At 39.7% G+C, this 22,288-nt stretch overlaps 1 pseudogene; it reads left to right on the forward strand.

The window, feature by feature from the left end:
* The first annotated feature begins 17,309 nt into the window (after positions 1-17,309).
* Positions 17,310-18,132, forward strand: LOC142454412 (acyl-protein thioesterase 1-like; annotated as a pseudogene).
* Positions 18,133-22,288: the final 4,156 nt, after the last annotated feature.

Raw genomic sequence — 22,288 nt, forward strand, 5'->3', positions numbered from 1 at the left:
CACACATTCCATTTCCCAATAATTGTCATTTGTGTCTTGATTGCATACATTTTCGATTTCAGAAAGCAGAAGCTGGTGAAAACCTTCAGCATTCTCATATTTGGCTTTAATTATTTTAATAATTAATAATCATATTAAATCATCTTCCTTATAGACATAGAAATATTATCCTACTACTGACAGCACTGTATTTTGAGGTAGATTTGAAATATTATTGTTAGCAATGACTGTGACACCATTCCTGCCCAATTTGTAATTCCCAGCATAACAGATCATATGATTGTATGTTCGGCCCAAACCAGTCCATTTCAGCTCCTTAAACCTACAGTGGTTATCTTTATGTGACCCATTTCCTTTCTGATAACCTCTCATTGTCCTAGGTTTATACTTTGTGCATTTCATGTAAGGGATGTTCGCTGGTTTGATGCTAACCAGCACACAGAAGTCCCAAAGCTGTGTTCCATGCAATCCGTTGTTGTTGCTAGGTGGCATTGAGCCAATAGCGACCTTACGCACAACAGGACGAAACACTGTCCGGCCCTATGCCTGAGGCATGGCGTCAGTCCTTCTCCTGGATGATCTTCCTCTTTGTAGCTGCCCCTCTACTTTGCCAAACATGATGTCTTCCTCAGGGACCGGTCTCTTCCGACAATATGTCCAAAGTCTGTAACATGAAGCCTCACCATCTTGGCCTCCAAGCAGAACTCTGCCTGCCTTTCTTCCAAGACCCACTGGTTTATCCTTTCCTTAGCCCACGGAACTTTCACTATTCTTCTCCAGCACCACAATGCAAGTGCACCGAGTCTCCCTCAGTCTCCCTTCAGTTGAATGTCCAACTTTCACATGCATACGAGGTGCTCCTCTCCCCGCACTATATTACATGTTATGAAGCTATAAGGTTTCCTTTTATTTTAAGAAGTAGACCTCCTCCTCTTTCTTCCTCCTCGGTTCTTAGTCTGGAGGCTTTGCAGAGACGTGTTCATCATGGTATTTTACAGCCCTGTGGCACCAGCATCACAACACACAAGCCGCTACAGTGTCACAAACTGGCAGACGCGTGTGGCGAAGGAAAGGCGGCCGTGTTAGTTTCGATGGCACGTTACACTATTTAGATTCAGGACAGAGATGTGAATGACTAAAGTTTGAGAAGGAGCTGTAGACTAGGATGAGCAGGGGGGAACACGCCTGGAATGTTCTGATACTAGAAAGATGGCCACTGGAATTTGAATGTAGAGAAAAGGGAGAGTGGAAAGTAATAGGAAGGGCAAGTTCACAGTAGGCTGTCGGTAGTAAGTCATTTAGATTTTTGCTACAGGAATAATGGGGGGTGGATAGGGATCGAAGGACTGGCTCAATAGCCAGGACCTCTGTGAAGTCTCCCCATATTCCTCCCCATTCACAGATTCTTGCTGCTCACCCGATGAAGATTCTACACAGATACTTAGCACAGATTTCTTAAAAGTTAAAGTTATTTGTTTACAACTTTGTCTTTTCATCCTGAAGAGTGGAGATGTAGACACCTTTCAGTGAGTAGTACACTGCCTGAAAAGATAATGTGCTCAGTGACTCTTGCCCCACAGCCTTCACAGAGGAAGAGCTAGCTGCACAATACAGTGGATGAAAATATGCTCCTACTGTCAATGCCAAGGATAGCTCGCCTAAAATACCTCAGCATCAAAATAGAAGGCATTCTGTCCAATAGACTCCATTCTAAGTGGTTTGGGGGGATTGTATGAGACGTGAAGACAGTGTGCTAGTCGACAATGATGTGTTGACAGTCATTATTGTTGTTGTTGTTGTTTTTTTCTTCTAGAAATGCCAAACGTTCATTAAAACACTACCAAATAATATATTCTTTAAACAGAATATATCAGATATAAATAGTGTTCTTTTTTGTTAAAGGGTATAAATACCCCCTAAAATGATCTTTTACTTAAAAAAAATTAAGGGTATAAACAATGTGTGTTTGTTTTCTTAAAATGAAACAGCACCTGGTAAGATATTTGCTGACTTAGTTATAAAAGTCTGTGTTTACCTCATAAGTTATTCAAACAAAACAAGCCCAAAATAAATGGACACTAGAAAATGTTGACATGATGTCCATGTGAATCAATCTGCAGATAGCCAGAAATCCACATCAGTCCAAGGACAGACCGGGTGGTGGTGGTGGTGGTGGTACTTGGCTTCGACTCATGGAAAACCCATGCCAAACTCTGCTGCTAGTCCTCAGGTTTTCATCTTCATGACTTTGGACATTCTTGAGTTAACTGTTGTGGCCACTGTGTGTTTCCAGCGCCTCCCAGTCTCATGGTCTCTTCCTTTAGAATTGTACAGTCACAGTCTATTGTGGTTGACATGGTTTTCATTGGCTAATTTTCAAAAGCCTTTTTACTTAGTCTACTATAGTCTGCAAGCCCTGCTGATACCTGCAACCCCTGCTCTGCTGACACCTGTCTACCATAAGTGACCCTGCTGATATTTGGAGTACTAGAGGCAAGCATTTTAGCATATTAGCCACACACAAGCTGCCACAATATCACAAATTGACCACAAAGTTGTAGATCATAGACCTGGTATTGTTCGTGGCTGTCACATCAGATCTGACTCATCATGGCCATATGTGTAGCAGCAATTATATACTTATATAGTTACTTTTGCACCATTCTCAAATTGTTGGCAAATTTGAGCCCATTGTGACTTATTTACTCCATTTAGCTTAAGGTCCTCCAGATTAATTTGTGTTATGTAATGTTTATAAGACTCCTCATTATTCCTTATGGCTGCGTAGTGTGCTGCTGAATGCATTCTCTTTCCATCCCTTCTGTGATGAGTCCTTAGATTGTCCCCCTCTTTTTGTGAATGTGACTAATGCTACAATGAACTCAGGGGTCAAATAGCTATTTGTGTCACTATTATTAATTAGATCTCTGGGGTATAGATTTAGGAATGAAATTGCTAGATAATAAGGTATTTCATTTTCTAGTTTTTTGAGGAAATTCCATAATGTTTTCTTTCCCTAGTTTACAATCCAACCAGCAGTGGACAAGGGTTCCAGTTCCCCTCCAATCATTCTAGTCTTTGATTTTAAGTGTCATTTTTATAGAGGTGAGATGGTATCACAAAGCAGTTTTGATCTGTGTTTCCCTAAGGGTTAATGATCACAGCACCTTTTCATGTGTTTGGTAACCTCTCTTATTCTATTTCTTGGCTATGGCATTCTCTGGCAGGTTTTTTGGTTGATTCAAAGAGAATGAAATCCTGAAGAGCTTTCATTTCGTTGCCATTTACTATGATGTTCGTTACTGAGCCAGTTGTGAAGTTATTTTCTTTCTCTTGAGATGTAATTCATACTGAAGTATGAATCTGCCTTTGATTTTCAACAGTAAGTGTTTCACGTCATCACGTCTTTGGGCAAGTATGATTATGTCATCTGCATACTGTAGGTTGCTAATGCATTTTCCCTCCAATCTTTATGCCATGTTCTCTTTTTGAAATCTGGCTTCTCAGATTATTTTTTAGCATAGAGATTAAATAAATAAGTCCCAAAGATACAACCCTGACATACATTTTTTTTTTTCAAATTTAGAACCGTGTGCTTTCTCTGTTTTGTTTCAACAACTGCCTCTTGATCCATGGACAAGAGAAAAATGAAGTGCTCTGAAATCCCCATTCTTCATCATGCACAATCTGCTTTCTCCACACAGTGGAAAGCACTTAGTTAATAAAACATATAAGCACGTTTCTGGTATTCTTTGCTCTTAGCCAAGATTCATCAGACACCAGCAATGATATCTCCACATCCTCTTCTGAATGGAACTTCTGGCAGTGTTCTTTACAGATGAATTTTTAAAAATTATCTTCAGCAAACTTTTGGCAACATTCTGTTATTTTGTCATTTTCACATTAAAGTTTGATCTCTTTTCTTTGGAATGGACATAAATGTGGATCTCTCTGTTTTCCAAATTTCTTGCCATGGATGAGGAAGTTTTGCATTCTTTGTGACCTGGCAAACAAGAACCCACAATGAGCCAAAAATGTTTATTATCTTGTCCTTTGCAGACAGGTTTCCTGGACGCACTACACGAACACACCTCACAAAAAGGAAACCTATTGTAGAATTCACTTATACACAATCAGACACAGTTAAAATGAACAGCTGTTGCTGGAAGCCATGCGAAGTGATGCCTCACAGCAAGATAGGGATGGATGCGGGGTACAAAGGTGGCTTCTGGGAGCTGGCCACTGTCTATTTCTGGATATGGATACTGATGGGACACGTGTGTTAAGCTTGAAATTTTCTTGTGTCATACACTCATGACATGTGATGATTTCAGGATACACGTTTTATTAAATTTACTTTAAAATTCATTTGTCAAAATTGGTCAATAAAATCTCTTCTGTAGCTTGAAAAATGAGAGAGGAAAAAAGCATACAAAGTATCATTAAACATCGCAAAATTAATTTGCCTAGCAGCATGTGCTTTGTTCTGTTTTTCCTTTTGCTGTACAATTTTTTTCTTTCTTTCTCCTCTTTGGGGTCTTAGGCTATAAATCTATTACCAGGGAAGAAGAAGGAATTAACATTTCAGAAAGCTGTCTAATTCTTTGAGGCTATTAAAATAACATTAAATAATTAAACAGCCCAAAGCTTTTCTATTGTAATATTAAGAGTACCAGAACTTGAAAAAAATCTCAGAGCTGCTTTCAGGAAAAACCTCAGCAGGTCTATAAAAATGTAAGCTTTCTTCCCCACAATGCTCATATTTGAGGCCATTGTTGCAGTCTCAGCATCGATCCATCTCAATGAAGGTCTTCCTCTTTTTGTTGATCCGCTACCAAGTGTGATGTCCTCCAGGGAGCCTTCCCTCCTTACACCACGCCCAAAGTTTGTGAGTGGCAGCATCGTTTCGACTGTCCCTAGTCCAAGATAGATCTGTTCTTCTGGCTGCATTTCTTCCAAGACAGACTTGTTCTTCTGGAAGGCCATGATCCTTTCAATATTCCTCACCACCCCGTACATTCCAAAGCAACCGCTCTTCTCTTGTCTTCCTTATTCACTGTCGAGCTCCCAAGCATATGAGATGGTTGAAAAGGTCATCGTTTGCCTCAGGGGCCTCTTGGTTCTCAAAGGGACATCTTTGATCTTTCACACTGTCAAGAAATCTTAAGCATCACATTTGCAAAAATGCAATAGGTCATTTGCTTTCTAGACTGCTGGTTCCATGACCATTGATTGTGGATACAATTAAAATGAAATTCTTGACAACTTCAATCTTTTCCCCATTTATCTAGATGTTACCCATTGGTCCAATTATGAAGCTATTTGTTTTCTTACACTGCATTACGATCTGTCCTGAGGGAGTTTATTTAATCAGCGAGTGCTTCAAGACCTCCTTGCTTTCATGAGGCTGGGCGGTGTTGGTGAGCCCTCTTCCAATCCTGAGGCCATGTTCTTCACAGAATCCAGTTTAGATGATTTGCTTGGCACACAGATTGAATCTGTATGGGCAAAGGATACAACTCTGATGCACACCGGGCCTGATTGTAAACCATGTCATAATATCTTCTTCTGATCACACAACTGCTTCTTGGTTTATTCACGTTGATCTTAATTATAGTGGTTGGAAGCACTAGGCCTCAAAAATGAAAATGATCTGTTGTCTTATAAAACACACAGTAAATGAAAAGAATGAACAACTATGACATAAATAAATTCTAGCCACTTATGCTGCCAGATTAGGGACCCTCAGTGGTACAAGGGTTTAATATCTTGGGCTACCAACCAAGCATGCAGAAGTTCTAATCCATATGGAGTTTTCTTAGAAGAAAGGCCTGGTGAATTTACTTCTGAAAAATCCGTCATTGAGAAACATGAGGAGCACAGATAGACACTTACACACCCTGAGCCTCCAGAAGTAGAGACCAACTAACGGCAACTGGCATTTTCCATGCTCTCACTTGTCATAAGAGAGCAGGCAGCAATTGCATTCTTGTAACAAACAATAAATGGGTTATAATCTAAAAATGTCAAAATAGTCATTTCTTTTCTTGTGAGCTGGATATAGTTCTTTCTTTTTGGTCACAGAACACTGCTTGCCTGAAGAGGAGACTGGCGTTGCAGTCTGGTGCCATAACGGCTCGTTCACATAAACCAGCAACACATGCTCATCCCGTAGCACAAAAAGTTCTGGTGGATATGAACAGTATTTTATCCCTGCTCTTTCTATGGCTGCAACAGGCCAAGTATGTAACGGCTTGACTCTCCCCCATCTTCAATTTAAAGCAATGTTGTTTTTAGCTTCACTCGAGCCAACAGCCTCCTATTTCCCCTGAGAAGTGACTGGTACCTTTGAACTTTTGGCTTAGCAGCCCAATGCCCAAGACAAGCCAGGCCATGTTCTCATCAGCCGTGCATGACAGAAAAGAGCAGCATCCTACCCTGACACCAGCTCATGGTCTGGCAAAGGCCTGCCAAAAGGCATCTGAGGAGTTGTCATTCATGCCCTGGTGGTGCAATGGTTGAAGCACTTGGTGGCTACCTGAGAGCGTAGTGCAGGTGTAGGAAATCTTTGTTATTGTCAAGGGCTCTTTGTATATTTTTAACAGTAGTAGTGGGCCGTGCTGGTCCAACATTTAATGAGCTCATTCTTGTTGTGATGGCTGGAATCACGTCTCTTCGGGGAGGCGTGTGATGGGCGTTGGTATTGGTGATTTCACCGGCCTCCTACACCCCTTGATTAGTGCCGTGAGCCAGCTGCTCTGATGGAGAAAGAGATGGCAGTCTACTTCCTTGAAATTTACTGCCTTGAAAACACGACGGGGCATCTTACTTTGTCCTGTCAGTTTGCTATGAGGTGGAATGGACTTGACAGTGATGAGTCATGGAGGAGGCATCCCCTGAAACATAGTTGACTCTTTTGGACATATTGGCAGAGGGCTAAGATAGCATTCCATCCCTGCATCCCATTTGTCTCTTCACAGTGGTTCTGTTGTATCTTCACACCAAAGCCCTTCCAGGAGTGGGAAGCCACTCTCTTCTTTCCAAATAAAGCCATGGAAGAATCCACCACTGCTGGTCACTTGTGCTTTCAAGGGATCCTTAGAAGTCCCTTTGTAAAATCTCTCTCTCCTTGTTGGTTATAGTTTCAGCTACATGCACACACACTGTTAGTTTTTGCGCCTTCTGACAATTCTTTGTGCTCTGTATCTGTTCCAGCACTATGAGTCTGGCTGGCATATCGATGTTATTGAGTAAATATTTGCCTTCCGCCTACTTGGATGTAGTATTGCAGTTTCTTAATTTTAAAGGATACTCCAGAGCTTTACATAAATTTCTGATCTCCTCATGTGAAGGATCTTTCCGTCTCACCTTTGTCTATGTTACCACCTGGCCCTGGTCTCTGGCCCCGACACTGACGTCTGTCTGGCACTGCAGGAGGCTTTAGAAGGCAGTGCAACTACAAACAAGTCAAATGGGGTGCCTGGGCCATTCCTTAATATGGAAATGCCATCCAAGGAAAAATGCTGTCAATCATCAATGTAGCCTTCCAGTCATCACAGATAAGAAAATCTCAGGTCAGGGAGTTCCACATGATGTCAGAGAGTTTTCGTTGTAAGACCCGTATCACTTTGGCTTATTTTATAGGCACGGAGGTCGGAACGCTGCTCAGTATCTTACATTGGCGCTCTTCTCAGTATTTTAACATTGCTTGTAGGCAAGCAAGTGAGAACACATTCTTATTCCGAATACATCACAGAGGAAAACATCAAGGTTTCTATCTGAAACTTTTGTTTATCATCCAGTTGCCATTGAAGGTGTTTTTGTTTGTTTGTTTTCATGTAGTCAACATCTTTTTTGAACATGCTTTAGGTCATAAGACTCACCTTATGACCAATTTTTGGATTTTAGCAAACAGATATAGCAGAAGCATTGAGAGGAATTCCCTGTTTTCAGATCAAAGAGACAGTTTTGACAGTCAGGCTGACAGGTTCTGGAAACAGCCCATGGGACACACGATTATAAGGTCCTTTTACAAAGCAGATGCTTCAAATCATGAGCACACCTATCTGTCTGGAATGTACGGCGATGAATGAAACACTGTCTTGTTCTTGGAAGCCCGAGTATCTAGGAAGAACTGGAAAGTGACCATTGCTATAACCAGCATGATATAGGACACCTGACATGCACTGAGTTCAAGTATTCTCTTATATTAACATGCATTGCCCAGAGATTATCAAGAAAACGTCAGGATGTGTTCAATCTGTCCCAACTCCAAGCTGTTCTGCTCTCTGGCTAGGCAGAGGCTGATCATCCAGGGTAACTGCGGCAGCTCAATGGAACCCTTCCTGGAAAGGATGAGGTTTGGCCTTGGGAAAAGGACACGGTTTCAATATATAAAAATGATTTCAACAGGGCTGTTTAGGGAGCACAATCCAAACACGATGTTTCCACTTGGATCCACAGTCAACATCTATCGAAGCAGCAGTCAGTGATGTGTTGCGCACAGCTTACTTCTACAAGTAACTGACCTGGAAAGACACCTGGGATACTTGGGTCTTAGAAGCCATTTTTTTAATTGGAATTGGAATGTCTTATTGAATTCTAAAAGTTCCATGTGTGTATCCTCGTATGTTCTTTATCATTCTAGCATACAGCATCAATTCACCAAACTCAATCCACTGCTACGGAGTCAATTCTGATTCCAAATGACTGCATAGGACAGAGCACAACCACCCAAGATGAAACTTTACAAATGCAGATGGCTACTTCTTTCCATTGTGTGGGGTCAAATCACTGACTCAGTACCCCAGTGCTCTAACCATTGTACCATCAGGACTTGCTGCACAGAAGGAAGCAATTAACTTAGCACCCACTGAAGCACATCATTTCTTGTAGTATAATAAATGCCCGAAGTGGTAATGGGTCTGAAATTCAATATTTTGAGTATGAATCCTGAGTCTTATTTTATAGTGTACTTTAAGCATACTATATGTAAGTATAGCCATGTGAATGGGGATGCTGGCGCAGAGTATGGAAAGTGCAGTGGACTGCTTGGAATATGTCCAGCTGATACTTTGTCTCATGTATTTTGAGCTTGCTATTAGGAGAGACCAGTCTTTGGCAAAGGGCATAGTAAAGAAGAAAGTCATTGAGAAAGAGGAAAATTGTCAAGGAGATGGATTGACCCAGTGGCTGCAATAGTCGGCTTCAGCAGAGGGACCATTGAGAGGGTGCCGCAGGACTGGGCAGTGCTTCATTCTGTTGTACATAGGGCCACTGAGTCCGAACCAACTGGACTGCACCCAACAGCAACAACACCTTGAGTGAATTACTTAACTGCTCTGAACTTCAGTTTCTTCATTTGTAGATTTATAAAGACAGTGTTCTTCTCATGCCAGAGTTGTAATACCATGGAGAGTAGGAACTCTATAAATCAGCGGTTCTCAACCTGCGGGGCGTGACCCCTTTGAGGGTTGAACGAGCCTTTCACAGGGGCCACCCGATTCATAACAGTAGCAAAATTACAGCAATGAAGTGGCAAAAAAAATGTTTTATGGTTGGGGGGCGGTCACCACAACCTGAGGAACTATATATTAAAGGGTCACGCCATTAGGAAGGTTGAGAACCACTGCCATAAATGCTTATTTGGTGTTAAAAGCTGCCGTGGACTTTAATTCAAGTATGTGTAACAGAGAGAAACATTACCCAAGCCTGTGCCCTCTTCATGATTGTTCACGTATTTGAATCCACGACGGTAGCTATTGTGTCAATTCATTTCTTCGTCAGTTTCCCTCATGTCATCATTCATTTGAATCTCTTTTATAAGGTTATTGACTTGCTAAACGTGAAACAAAGCATAACTTAGAAACCAAACAAGTGTTATTGATTTCAGAGTAGAAATTTGAGAAGCTGTCTTCAGTCCCCAGGTACCAATGTAATGCTGTTCCACATGTGCTTACTACAGTAGCTTCTGGAAGTTTCCTTACAGGTTCCAGTGTGGTTTGCAGACAAAAACTAGAACTATTTTGGAGCCAAGTTTGGTGATTTGGGTGATGATTATGATGATATTGCTAAGCTTGTGTGAACAATGTATATAAAGCCAATCAACCACCTTACTTTTAAGCTGCTGCTCCTCTCTGTGTTTATCCGGTCAGGTTGTCGTTTCCCTGTATTTTTGGTACAAGAGTTATTAACTGTTCCATGGGTTTGAGCCTCAAATGCTGTCACATGTCTTTATGTGTCAAGTTACATTAGACCACCATTGAACTCTCGCTCATAAAATGGGGAAGAAACCCAGTGCTACAGTCTTCTCTTGCCCTGTTTCAGTTATTCCAGCAGTTCTGGTTCTGGGTTGGGAGGCTAACCACAAGGTCAGTAGTTCAAAACCCCTAGCTGCTCTATAGGAGAAAGATAAGGCTTCCACTCCCATACAGATGTACGGCCTTGGGAACTCACAGGGGGCAGTTATAGTAGATCCTAGAGCCTCACTCTGAGTTGGAATTGACTCCATGGCAGTCAGTATTAAGAAAAGAAAATGAGCAATTCAGATTTTTTACATGGATTTCACTGTTCAGCCTTATATTGTGTAATGCCACTTTTAAAAGCAGACCTAAGAGTTTGCGATTCATACGCAGAATCAATGACACAATTCTTTCAGACTCCTCCTCCAAATACAGACCTTCCTTCCCCTTTGTCTGTGTTTCCCTTAGTGCTCCTTGCTGCCTCACCCTGTGTTCCAGATTGTGTGGGGTCCTGCTTGCCCCTTCTCTGTTCATGCCAATGTGATTTCTAAACAGCGGCTGTCCAATGGTATTATCTTAGACTTCTTGTTGAGTTTGATCATAAACTCACTTGTTTCCCAAGACAACGTCTACTAGTGTCTAGTTCTTTCATTCATCCACATGCTATTGTCTTTCTTCCAAAGCCCTGGTTCCACACTTCCCTGAACTGTACGACAGCATATCTGCTTTTATTTTTGTCTTAAATTACTGCTCCTTCCCTCTGTTCATTTCAGGGGAAATTGCTCTCTTTTCTAACCTCTGTACAAGTACTTCAATTGTCACATGATGATTCCTTTCTATGTGACATGTTGTCACATGTCAGAACCATCCTCCCACAATGGAAAAGAAAATGGCAAACACCAGCTGTCCCAACATCTTTCCCTACTAGGTGGGCACATGGCCCAATTCTTCTAGGTGAGGCACAGAGAACCTTTGTAGGATCCTTGATAAGGCTTGTCTTCTTGATTAGAGGAGCAGGATTTTATAACCTTGTCACTAGAGCTTTCAAGGTCAGCAGGGGAGGCTGCCCTCATGTGACCTTGAGGCAATAAGACTAAGGATTTCAAGGTGATAGAGCATGCCTTGAGTATAGCTCCTTGATATTATTGAGCCACTACAAATCATGATTAACGATTTGATAAACTAATGAAGTGTGTCTATTGTTCTGATTCTGTGGGTTGGGAATTATCAGACATTCGGCCAAAGCATCATGATTCATTAAAAACAAAACAAAACAAAAAATCACACTCCATAAATACAAATCACACTCTAAAAAAATCTATAAAAAACCACACTCTAAATACAAATATACAAATGGTTTACTCAATGCCTCTAGGGGCACAACAGTCCAAGTGGACTCAAAGGCAATGGGTTTGGCTTTTTTGTCAGGGGAGTAGGCCTAAACAAATTGTCTCCCGTGTCTGTTTTTAATGGAGGGCGTCTCTAGGAGTGACCAGACCCAGAGGACGTACATTATCTGCAAAACAAACCAAAATGAAAATGCAGGGCTTTGTCTCCAAAGTGAAGGAGAAAACTAAAATATAGGACATTTTAAACCTCCCCACCGTTTCTTTCTTGACTCGACATGGTGCTTTTTATTTTCCATTTAATATTGTTCTCAATAAAAAAGTAAAATAATTAGATTCACATGAAGTTAACCACTAATCTTCATATTGCAATGCCAGTTTTAAACACAAATATAAGAGCAGTAAACCCCTAGGTGGAAGCACAGAACTTACACTATTCACCTTTAGAGATCAGGTGTGCATATATATTTTTATTCTTACCAGAAGAGACAAAAGACTTCACAACACTGAACACTCCTGCAGAGTATGCACACATGTTGCCAGCATCATCCTCTACTGGAGGGTAAAGGAAGGAATGAATGGAGAAGCAACTACGAGATGCCCATCTTTCCGCTTCCTCTGTGTCTTCGTTTTCAGTGTCACTGCAAGGGAGTCACACCAGGAAGAAATGAGACAGGGCTGTGGGCCACTGGTTTTTCCAGGAACTCCCTCGCCTTCTCTTGATCCCACTGTTACAGTCACTGTGTCAATCCGTCTTGTCCAAGGTCCTCCTCTCTTTCACTTCCCCTGCACTTCAGCAAGCTTGATGTCCTTCTCCAGGGACTGGTCTCTCCTGACAACGTGTACTGACAACATTACTTTAGTTAATGGAAAAGAATTGTTGAGTAAAGGATGTTGTACATGTGCAGGACTTCTTATCAGTTTCGAATACATGAATTGTTAATGTGTATATCTTCAAAATGTGGTGACTGGGCCCGATTTACACTTGCCCTGAGAGTTTGGCATATGGCAGTGCCATCAGTCACGCTCACGTAGGAAGGCAGAGCCATGCCTGCCAGACTACCACACGCCAGGCACAGGCAGGTAGAGAATGAAAAGAGCAAGCACACATTGGTGCCAGCTCATGTTTTGTTGGCTGTCCACAGAGCAAGAGGCCTGAACCCACCCAACGTTCAAGCACCACCAACTCCCTAGCCTTGGCCCAGTGCTCATCTGCTGCTTCTTCCACTCGGAATTTCATCTTAAAGTTCAAGGGAGTATTTCCATTCCTTAAACTACAAGTGAGTTTAAGGTGAAGTCCCATTTGCTTAGTTGGGTTTCCTATTCAAGTCCTTCTAGAATGATCCATGAAGGGTGTTGTGGACTCAGATGAGGACAGAATCTAATATCTGAGTTGTCAGATATTGAAGCACATTGTTTCCATCAACAGGAGTTGGTTAGAGAATGGGTCAAAAATGCCCACTTAGGAGCAGAATATCAGGTGCCCTTTCCCGTTCAGGTTTCTATATGCAATGTTAAGCAAGTTTCCCAAGACCTGTGTGCTCCACTCAGCCCATCCAACAACATCAGAAGTGCAATTCCCCCCTCCAACGCAGACAGGACACTACCTCCTGATCCAATCTCCCAGAGAAGTTCACTAATTGCTATTTCTTGCCTGAGCCAAAGGGAAATAGTCTCTGTCTTCCAAATGTCCAAGTATATTGATCATTAGGGTGATGTCATAGATGTATTGACAGTCTAATAGCTCATCAGTCCCATAGAGATATGTGAACCAAATGCAAGATATGAATGTAATTTGAAAATTTCTAGTATCCCAATTAATTACAGCAAACATATAATAATAATGTAGTTACTTTAACCCAACATATAGTTAATAAAAAAGTAATAAAGAGATATTTAAAAACAGTTTCATTCAGAGTTTCAAACATCTGTATATATTTTACACTTGTAGCACATCTCAATTTGGACTAACCTTATTGTAAACGCTCAGCAGTCACATGTGGCCAGTGCCTACCACATCAGGCAGCACAGTTGTCAACTTAAGTATCTCATAAAGAGAGGGGTGAACCAACCACAGGATTTTGAAGGTCCTTTCCAGATCAGAGATTTTAATATTCTATCTACTCTCGGCATGAAGCTATTGTTTTTGTGAGTCTCAATATGTTTATCTAAAGAACAGTCTTCATTTTATTGGTTATCTGGTTATTTAGTTTCTAAATAACTTCCTGGATTTTGAAATATGTAAATACCGACTACAAAGGAGAACCTTAACCAACAGCATTCAGCCACCCTTTCCAGTTGCCGTTGCCAAAGATAGATAGATAGATAAATAAATAAATAAATAATAAATGAATAAATAAATATATTCACAGTGTATTCTCTCCTCTCCGCTTGTGAGATAGTCCAAGGGAGCATCCTGGTCCCAGCTCTCCCATAACTTTCCAGTCTGACTTTGGATTTAACTTCTTGCCCTCCATTTCTCCATGTGTCAAATTCCTGTTTTGTCTATCTGGAGGACATCTTGGATATTAAGAGATGCAAAACATTTCAGATGTTCCAATGTGATGTAAACATAAAGGATTTATATAAGTCAATACTCGGGTGTTCTTTCAGCTCCACTGTATGCACAGAAGAACATTTTGAGGTGACTCTCCGTTAAAAAAAGTTCAGTGATGATTTCTACAGCAGAACCTCCATTGATCAATATTTGTCTGATGGATTGATTGCCTGCCAGGCTTCCTCGGACCACAGCAGTTGGACCATTAGAATTCTGCTTGCTCAACTGCTCACAAAATAAATAGAGACGAATCAAGGTGTTCAAATATAAGCTCCAAATCAGGAGAAAATGTCTTTTTAAAAGCAGCATTGCTTTACCCTTTCCATCTCCTTGAAATACAGTTACTGTAGTTTCTAAACTTTTCATGATGGGAAACAAAGGTGGTAATTTGCAATGAAAACTTATCTTCCTGGGTGTGGATAATGGCTTCATTTTAATTAAGAACCAGAAATATTTTATACCCTCTCCTTCACCTCCAGCATGTGTCCTTGAAAGGAATTGATTACGATTTCACTCTAGAATTACACCCTCCCACTCCAACGAGTTGATTTATGTTGAGTTAGGAAGAAGGTGATGAGGTCAGAGAGAGTATTAGATTTCCAAGTGCTTCGTGTTTAAAAATATTGCATAAGTTCTTTAAATACAAACAATTGCCCCTTCCTTTGTATAGGTTCAATTTGTAGAAACATGGAAGGGATGGTGAAGGATGGTGGAGGGTGAGGGATGGCGGTGGGTAGTACAAGACACTCTCAATGCTTCCATGTAGTTACACAGAGTGAGTATTACTCTCCGTGATTTTATAAACAAAGAAACAAAACTATGGTTCCTAGAGCAGTGGTAGAAAACAGGAGATCATGGAAGGAAGATGATTCACAAAGTTTGTTTGAAACACTAGAATTGGGGAGAAAGATTCTGTCTTATTCCATTTATATTGAGCGGTTCTTCCCAGTGTGGTGCGACTGTCGCGAGGCACCAGGAATTACCATCCAGTGCATGAAACAGCCACTGTAAGAAGAACAAAATCCACTAGGACATTGTGTTCAAATATCCACCATTAGGTCCAGATGGTCAATAGTCTTGGTAAGAGTAAACATTAAGCTGTTTATGGGAAGATGTATGGGATTAAGAAAGTTTCTGGTTCCTCTGATAAGTAGAGCTTGGTTATTCTGGAAACCAAGATGATAAGAAAGACTGACGAAGGCACCTAAGAGGCTGTGGTGACTGCGTGACAAGTAGCCTGTAAGTTCAGTGTCCTTAGGGACACTGTTGTAGCTCTGGTGCTTGGCCAAATGCCTAGTGCTTACCAGCATTCAGAGGGATTTGCTTGTTATTAAATGTTTTCCAAAATTGCCTGTGACACTTATCCATCTAATACAGTTGAGGGTATTGTTCACGGTGCAGTAAAGTGGTGCACCTCCTATTGACCTTGTTAATTCAGTGTGGAGGAGTTGTTCTCTCTCTCCTCGACCGCCATCCACAAATGCTCATACCCACAGCACTAGCAGGGACACACTCCACAGGATCTCCTCTTTGTCACCTTCCAACATATATAAACCTTGTGACAAATATTTAGTTAGTTATTTATAGGTATTCAGAATTCAAAATCATAGCAAACCTATGCCAGCTATTAATGAGGAAAATAGAATAATTAAGAGTATAGATGCTAATTTCAAAGGTTGATAGATATTCAATTCTTCCCTTTATTACTTAGGTGACTTCCAGCCAGAGAGTGAATTGCTCTAATGGAGGTAGAATCATGGTCCCCACAAAGCTGGCCTGAAGTTCTCAACCCTTCATTTATGAATGTGGCCTTATTTGGAAATAGGGTCTTTGTAGAAGTAGTCACACTAAGATGAGGTCGTACTAGATTGGAATGGGAGCCTAAATCCAATGACAATTCTACTTATAAAACAAAATAAAACTCACTACCATCAAGTTGGTGCCGACTCATAACAGCCCTATAGGGCAGGGTAGAACTGCCTCAGTAAGTTTCTGAGACTTTAACACTTGGTGGCGGAAGAAAGCCTCAACTTTCTTCTGAGAAGCAACTTTTGGTTTAGAATTAATCAATGGACACACAGTAAGAGGGGAAAAGACCACTGTGACAACCAAGTGGTCATATTGATACATTTATAAGCCAAAGAGGGTCAGAAACTGCCAGAACCCAGACAGTGGCAAGGGAGGATATTTCTCTAGAGATTTTAGATGCACCATGGCCCTGCAGATACCTTGCACTTGGATCTATAGCCAGCAGAATTGTGAAAGAATAATTTTCTAAAGTTTTAAGTGACCCCATTTTTGGTAATTTGTTACAGGAAGAACAAGAAATAAGTTATTCTCTAAGCCTCAGTTTCCACATCTAGACATAAATGAATCTACCCCATAGGGATAGTATGAAAATTTGAGAAAGTAAATATAAAACACTTTGCACGGTTCCTAGTATGTGCCTAGTTCACAAAACACATCATCCTTGAGCCAATCCCTAGTTACAGTGGCCCTAGACAATAAGCAGATGACTCAACCTTGCTTGCTGAACGTGAGGAAGGACTAAGGCCAGTTTTGAGGCTATTTCTTGAAGCACTTGCTGGTGAAGACCAAGGATTGTAGTCTTCAATATGGGTTACAACTAAGGGTAAAGAAAGAAATATCCTCTCAACTATCCCAGTAGGCAACAGCAGGATAAATGAAAAAAATGCATATATTGAAGTTTTCAAGAATTTCATCTTGCTTGGGTTCACAACCAATGCTCACTGAAATAGCAGCAAGACATCAAATGAGCTGATACCGAGGACTCAAGGAGAAAGCAAATGTTTTGAGAATGATGAGGGCAACAACTGTGCTTGACACAGTGGATCTATGTATGGATTGTGATAAGAGTTGTATAAGCCCCCAATAAAATTAAATATATATAAATAAAGGGTTCCTGGGATTAGGGGGCGATAAGGGGTGGTGATATCAAGAAGAAAGAGAATGTTTTGAAACTGATGGTGGCAGCAATTGTAAAATTATGCTTGATCTAAATGAATTATGGATTGTTAAAGCTCTGTAGGAGCTCCCAATAAAATGATTAATTAAAAATAAATAAGAAGGGCGCTCACATGCCTACGGCCACGGCCCGGCACCAAGCTCTCTTCAGATTCTGACACAGAGTGGTGGAGCGGGTGCATGTGCGGCAATAACACATCTGCCCAGCTCCCCGCCATAGTGCCTGCCACCCGGAAGGCCACCGCCAGGATTATTTTCCTACATGGATTGGGAGACACCGGGCATGGATGGGCAGAAGCCTTTGCAGGTATCAGAAGTTACACATCATGATATCTGCAGGTATCAGAAGTTCACATATCAAATATATCACACATCAAATCAGAAGTCCACACATCAAATATATAAGTTCACACATCAAATATATCAAATATACATGCGCCACTTATACCTGTTACATTAAATATGAACATGACTATGTCTTCTTGGTTTGATATTATTGGGCTTTCACCAGATGCACCAGAGGATGAACATGGAATCAAGCAAGCTACAGAAAACTTCAAAGCATTAATAGATCAAGAGGTGAAGAATGGAATTCCTTTAAACAGAATTATTTTGGGGGGATTTTCTCAGGGAGGAACTCAGTCTTTATATACTGCTCTTACCACACAACAGAAACTAGCAGGTATCATTGGGCTCAGTTGCTGGCTTCCACTTCGGGCTTCATTTCCACAGGGTCCTGTTAGTGGTGCTAATAAAGAGATTTCTGTTCTCCAATGCCATGGAGATTGTGACCTTTAGTTCCCCTAAGGTTTGGTTCCCTTACAGAGGAAAAGCTAAAAACATTAGATGCAGCCAATGTAACTTTCAAGACCTATGAAGGCATGATGCATAGCTCCTGTCAACAGGAAATGATGGATGTCAAGCAATTCATTGAAAAGCTCCTACCTCCAGTGGATTGATGGCAGTAAGAGGCCTCGTGTAGGAAGTACACCAGCATCATTACAGTAGAGTAGAAACCCGTTCCTGTGCCCAACTCTGAAACTATCCTGTTTGCAGTGTTGAAATGTTTGCAAATATAAGCCAGTGACAAACCAGATCATGCTTTCTTATGGGAAATGTATGATCTTTTATGTTTCTAGATATGTACTTGTATAATATGATCCAGAATATACTAGTATTAAAATAGATGAAGCAGCGAGCTTCATCTCAAATGTAATGTAGCATTATAAGACACTGAAACCAGATGTTTTTACTGCATTATTTGAAATTTGTTGGTATGCTTACTGGAAATTTGTTCACATATAAATGAACAGTTATCAATGATTTGTGCATGCTGTGACTTAAACTATGGATTTATTTCAAAATTGCTTAGTCACCATGCAGTATCTGTATTTTTATATATGTATATGCATAATGACTGTAACACAGAAAAAGACTGAGATGGTATTACGCTATTTCTAATAGTCGGCATAATGCTTTTATGTGTTAATGAAAGAGTAATAGTGTTACTTTTCTCAAGTAGTAGCCCTTTTATTTTGTGGACCAGGCCCTTTTTCCTGATATCTTTTAAAAAATATTATTTTCTCCAGAAAAAAATGGCTTTTTTCCTTTTTCCCCTTCATAATAGACCAAATATTGCCTCTCTGCCATAGACATCTGCTGTTAATGAAAGCTATAATTTGACATTATAAATTATACATATGGTATTTTAGATGAATTTATATTTTAAGAAATAAGACATCACTTAAAATTTCTGCACTGCTTATTTCTGAAACTGTACTTTAGTCCTAGTTATTATATTTTTAGTTGAGGTAACAGGAATAATTGAGTAGTTATATTTTTGTCTAATTATTTGATAGAAAAATTAGGTCTATTCTGTTATATGTTCTGAAATATTTAAGACTTCTATCTTAAAAATTCTAGGTAACTTATGAGATAATTTGGTCTAAGATGAGTGTTCTTATACCATAGAGCTTACTTATTGTGTGCATATGTTTGAAACCAACTATTGTAGAAATTAGCAACCTGTCAGAATTTACTTGAAATTTTGACGTAATTCAAATGATATTTAAAATTTTGTTTTTGTGCAAACAAAAAATATAAGCATTTGACAGTCAAAAATTTCAGCTTACAGATAATTATTGAAAAGCAAATCTATAGATAGAAGTTAGTTAAAACCCTATGCAAATGATGTACTTAGTAGACAGTAATTGGCAGAAATGTATGGTTTGTATGTTTGAACTGTTACTTTGTTTGCTGTATTGCAACCGATCAAAACAGTATTAAAAGGGCATCTTTGTAAATGGTTAAATGGGTGCTAATTCATAGAACTAATTTAGTAATGTACTATGTAGAATGTTAGTAATGAAGCCATATGTTTATATCTGGATTTTAAGGTCTTAAACAATCATTTACTGTCATTTTCCTTTAAGAAATAGAAACCCTTGTTTTATTTATACAAATTAGCAAATTTTTATTTATGGTAAATCTCTTATTTCATTAAAATATTTTGCTGTAATTTTGGAAAATGTAAATAGTTTTCACAATTTCTATCAATGTGAAATAAAATTTAATTCTCACAAAAAATAAATAAGTAAAATTAAAAAAATAAAGTGAGGTTTCATCATTTCACATGATTGTTAACTAGAATTAGATCCAACTCTCTTTGTAAATTCTCAGGTTCTCTTTCATCATTATTAACAAAATAATTGGATAAGCAAGTGTCCAATTCAGTGTACTTACCCAATGAGGTGTGTGTGTGTGTGTTGCTGTTCATTATTATTGTTGTTAGTTTCATTGTCCTTTGTTTTAGCACAGCAGTAACTCCTGTCTGAGTGGATCCACTTGTGATGCCTTAGGGGCTGGGAAGTTGAAAAAGTGTAATTACTGCAACCAAAAATATCTCTCTTTGTTCTCCCCACCAGATATTTGCATCCCAATCACTCTTGTAAAAAGCTTGTAACAAGCTTTGAAGTTATGGGGTCTTCTGTCAGTAAAACTACTTCTACCAAAAAAAAAAAAGAAATCAAATTATGTATTTGCGTTGGGTAAATCTGCTGCACAAGACCTATTTGAAATGTTGAAAATCGAGGATATTACTTTGAGGACTCAGCTGTCCCTGACTCAAGCCTTGATTGTCATCAGCAAGTGCTTCAAGTCCTCCTCACTTTCAGAAAGCCAGGTTGTGTCGTCTGCATATTTCTTCTTTCTCTTAACACTTAGTTGGAAACCATCATTGTCTTTTCTTTTTTTCTGTGTGAACTGCCTTCAGCTGGATCCTCACTTAAGGTGGTCAATTCTTGAGTTAGAAGTACCATAAGAAGAAGCCAGATCAGGTCTTGACTGTGACGGAAAATTGGACAATCCATCCAGAGTGAACATTATATTCTTCATTTTTATTCAACACCTACGTGTATATAGTGCTGCTGGGTGCTATCTTCAGTACCAAGGTCAACATTAAACACACACACGTTTTCATTACTGTTTGTTGTATTTTTAAAGAGGAGATGTTTACCTTTTCCTGTTCTTAATCTGAATCACTTGTATGAAGGGTGGGTTCTAAAAGAAGTCAAGTGAAGGCTTAGGAGGTCAGTCGAGGCAAGTGCAAGTGCTTTACGGAAAGAAAGAAAGAAAGAAAGAAAGAAAGAGAGAGGAAGGAAAGAAATTAAAGCGTTGGGAAAGCAGAAATTCAAGACCAAGACTGAAATCACAGAAACTCTTTAAGAAGGTACACAAGTGGTAAGTGAGAAAACCCCCTTATTGCAGGATAACCAAGAAAAGATCCCATTCACCAGAGTGTCCAGTTTGAGTTTCTGAGTTTTTTTGCTTTATTTGTGGCAGGTTAAGAAACCTACCCCATATACATACCTTATGAAGTATTCGGTTAGTTTCATTGGCTACTACTGTGTATCATGTTTCGATTCTCTTTAGGAAGACTGAAGAGATTCTGCGTTCTGTGGTGGGTACCATAATAAAAAACTGAAATAGTATATACAAACACAGAATCTGGAGGACCAAGAGCAGTTAACATCTGGGATGTATATTACTGTCTCTGTGTTTGGCGTGACTTGCTTCTCTTTGCTAGTTTGCCTTATTTACAAGAAAGAATTCCTTTAGGCTAGTGTCAGCATTTTTATTTGGAATTTCATCCAGAATTTCTTGATACTTAAATTTATTTATTTCACAATATACCAGTGAAACTAAAGTCATAACCCATAATTTAGCTTCTTAGGAAATGCAGAGCTGCACACAGATTTTATGAAAGCAAGATACATCTTACTAGGTGTCTGAAAGCTGTTCAATGGGAAATCTCCATTTATACTCATCAAAGAGTATTTGTTCACAGGGTAGAGGAACAAGAGGTGGATACTAGGCCCCTGAGAAAAATATGTAGGCCCTCAAAATGTTCAGTTGATTTATGTTCTTGGAACACTGGCTACTTTTCTTGATCAGCAAGTTGCTTGATGATAAATTGAATGGCTGTCTTGGAGGGAGACTCAGATAAGAAACTAGCATGTTTGTCAGCAGCAGTCATCAATTTTCAGAAACAAAACAAAATAAACAAAAAATGTCATGGTGATATAGTATGAAATAATATTTGGATTAAATCAAGAATTCCTCCATTTTGAATAGAAATTCCATCTGACCCAGCAACTCTCTATTGAGTAAGTACTCTAAAAAAGTAAGGATCATAGCAGGGACAGATATGTGCACACTCATGTTTGTGACAGCATCGTTCATAATAGCATGAGGATGGGAGCCACCTAATTGCCTGTCAGAATGGCCTAAGAAATGTTGGTACATCGAATGTGCTCGACACAATGGATGGACATATGGATTGTGACAAGATTTGCATGGATGCCCAGTGAAATGATAAAAAAAGAAAGAACTTTGTTATCCATTAGAATACTATGCATCTCAGAAAAGCAATGATGAGACCACAGAATACCTCCTGGCTTGAATAGATCTGGAGACCATGAATGAAATAAATCCATCACAAAAGGATAAGTATTCTATGAGACCACTGCTATAATGACGAAAAAACCCTCAAGACTTTCATATAAAAAGACAAAGATTTTCATTTGAAAGCCAACAGACTTTGGGGGTTACCATCAAGTGGGGAGGGAGAGGGAGGACAAATGAAGTAATGGGCAAGAAGG

Source organism: Tenrec ecaudatus, chromosome 8 (genome assembly GCF_050624435.1).
Source record: "Tenrec ecaudatus isolate mTenEca1 chromosome 8, mTenEca1.hap1, whole genome shotgun sequence".
In the NCBI taxonomy this organism is placed as follows: Eukaryota; Metazoa; Chordata; class Mammalia; order Afrosoricida; family Tenrecidae; genus Tenrec; species Tenrec ecaudatus.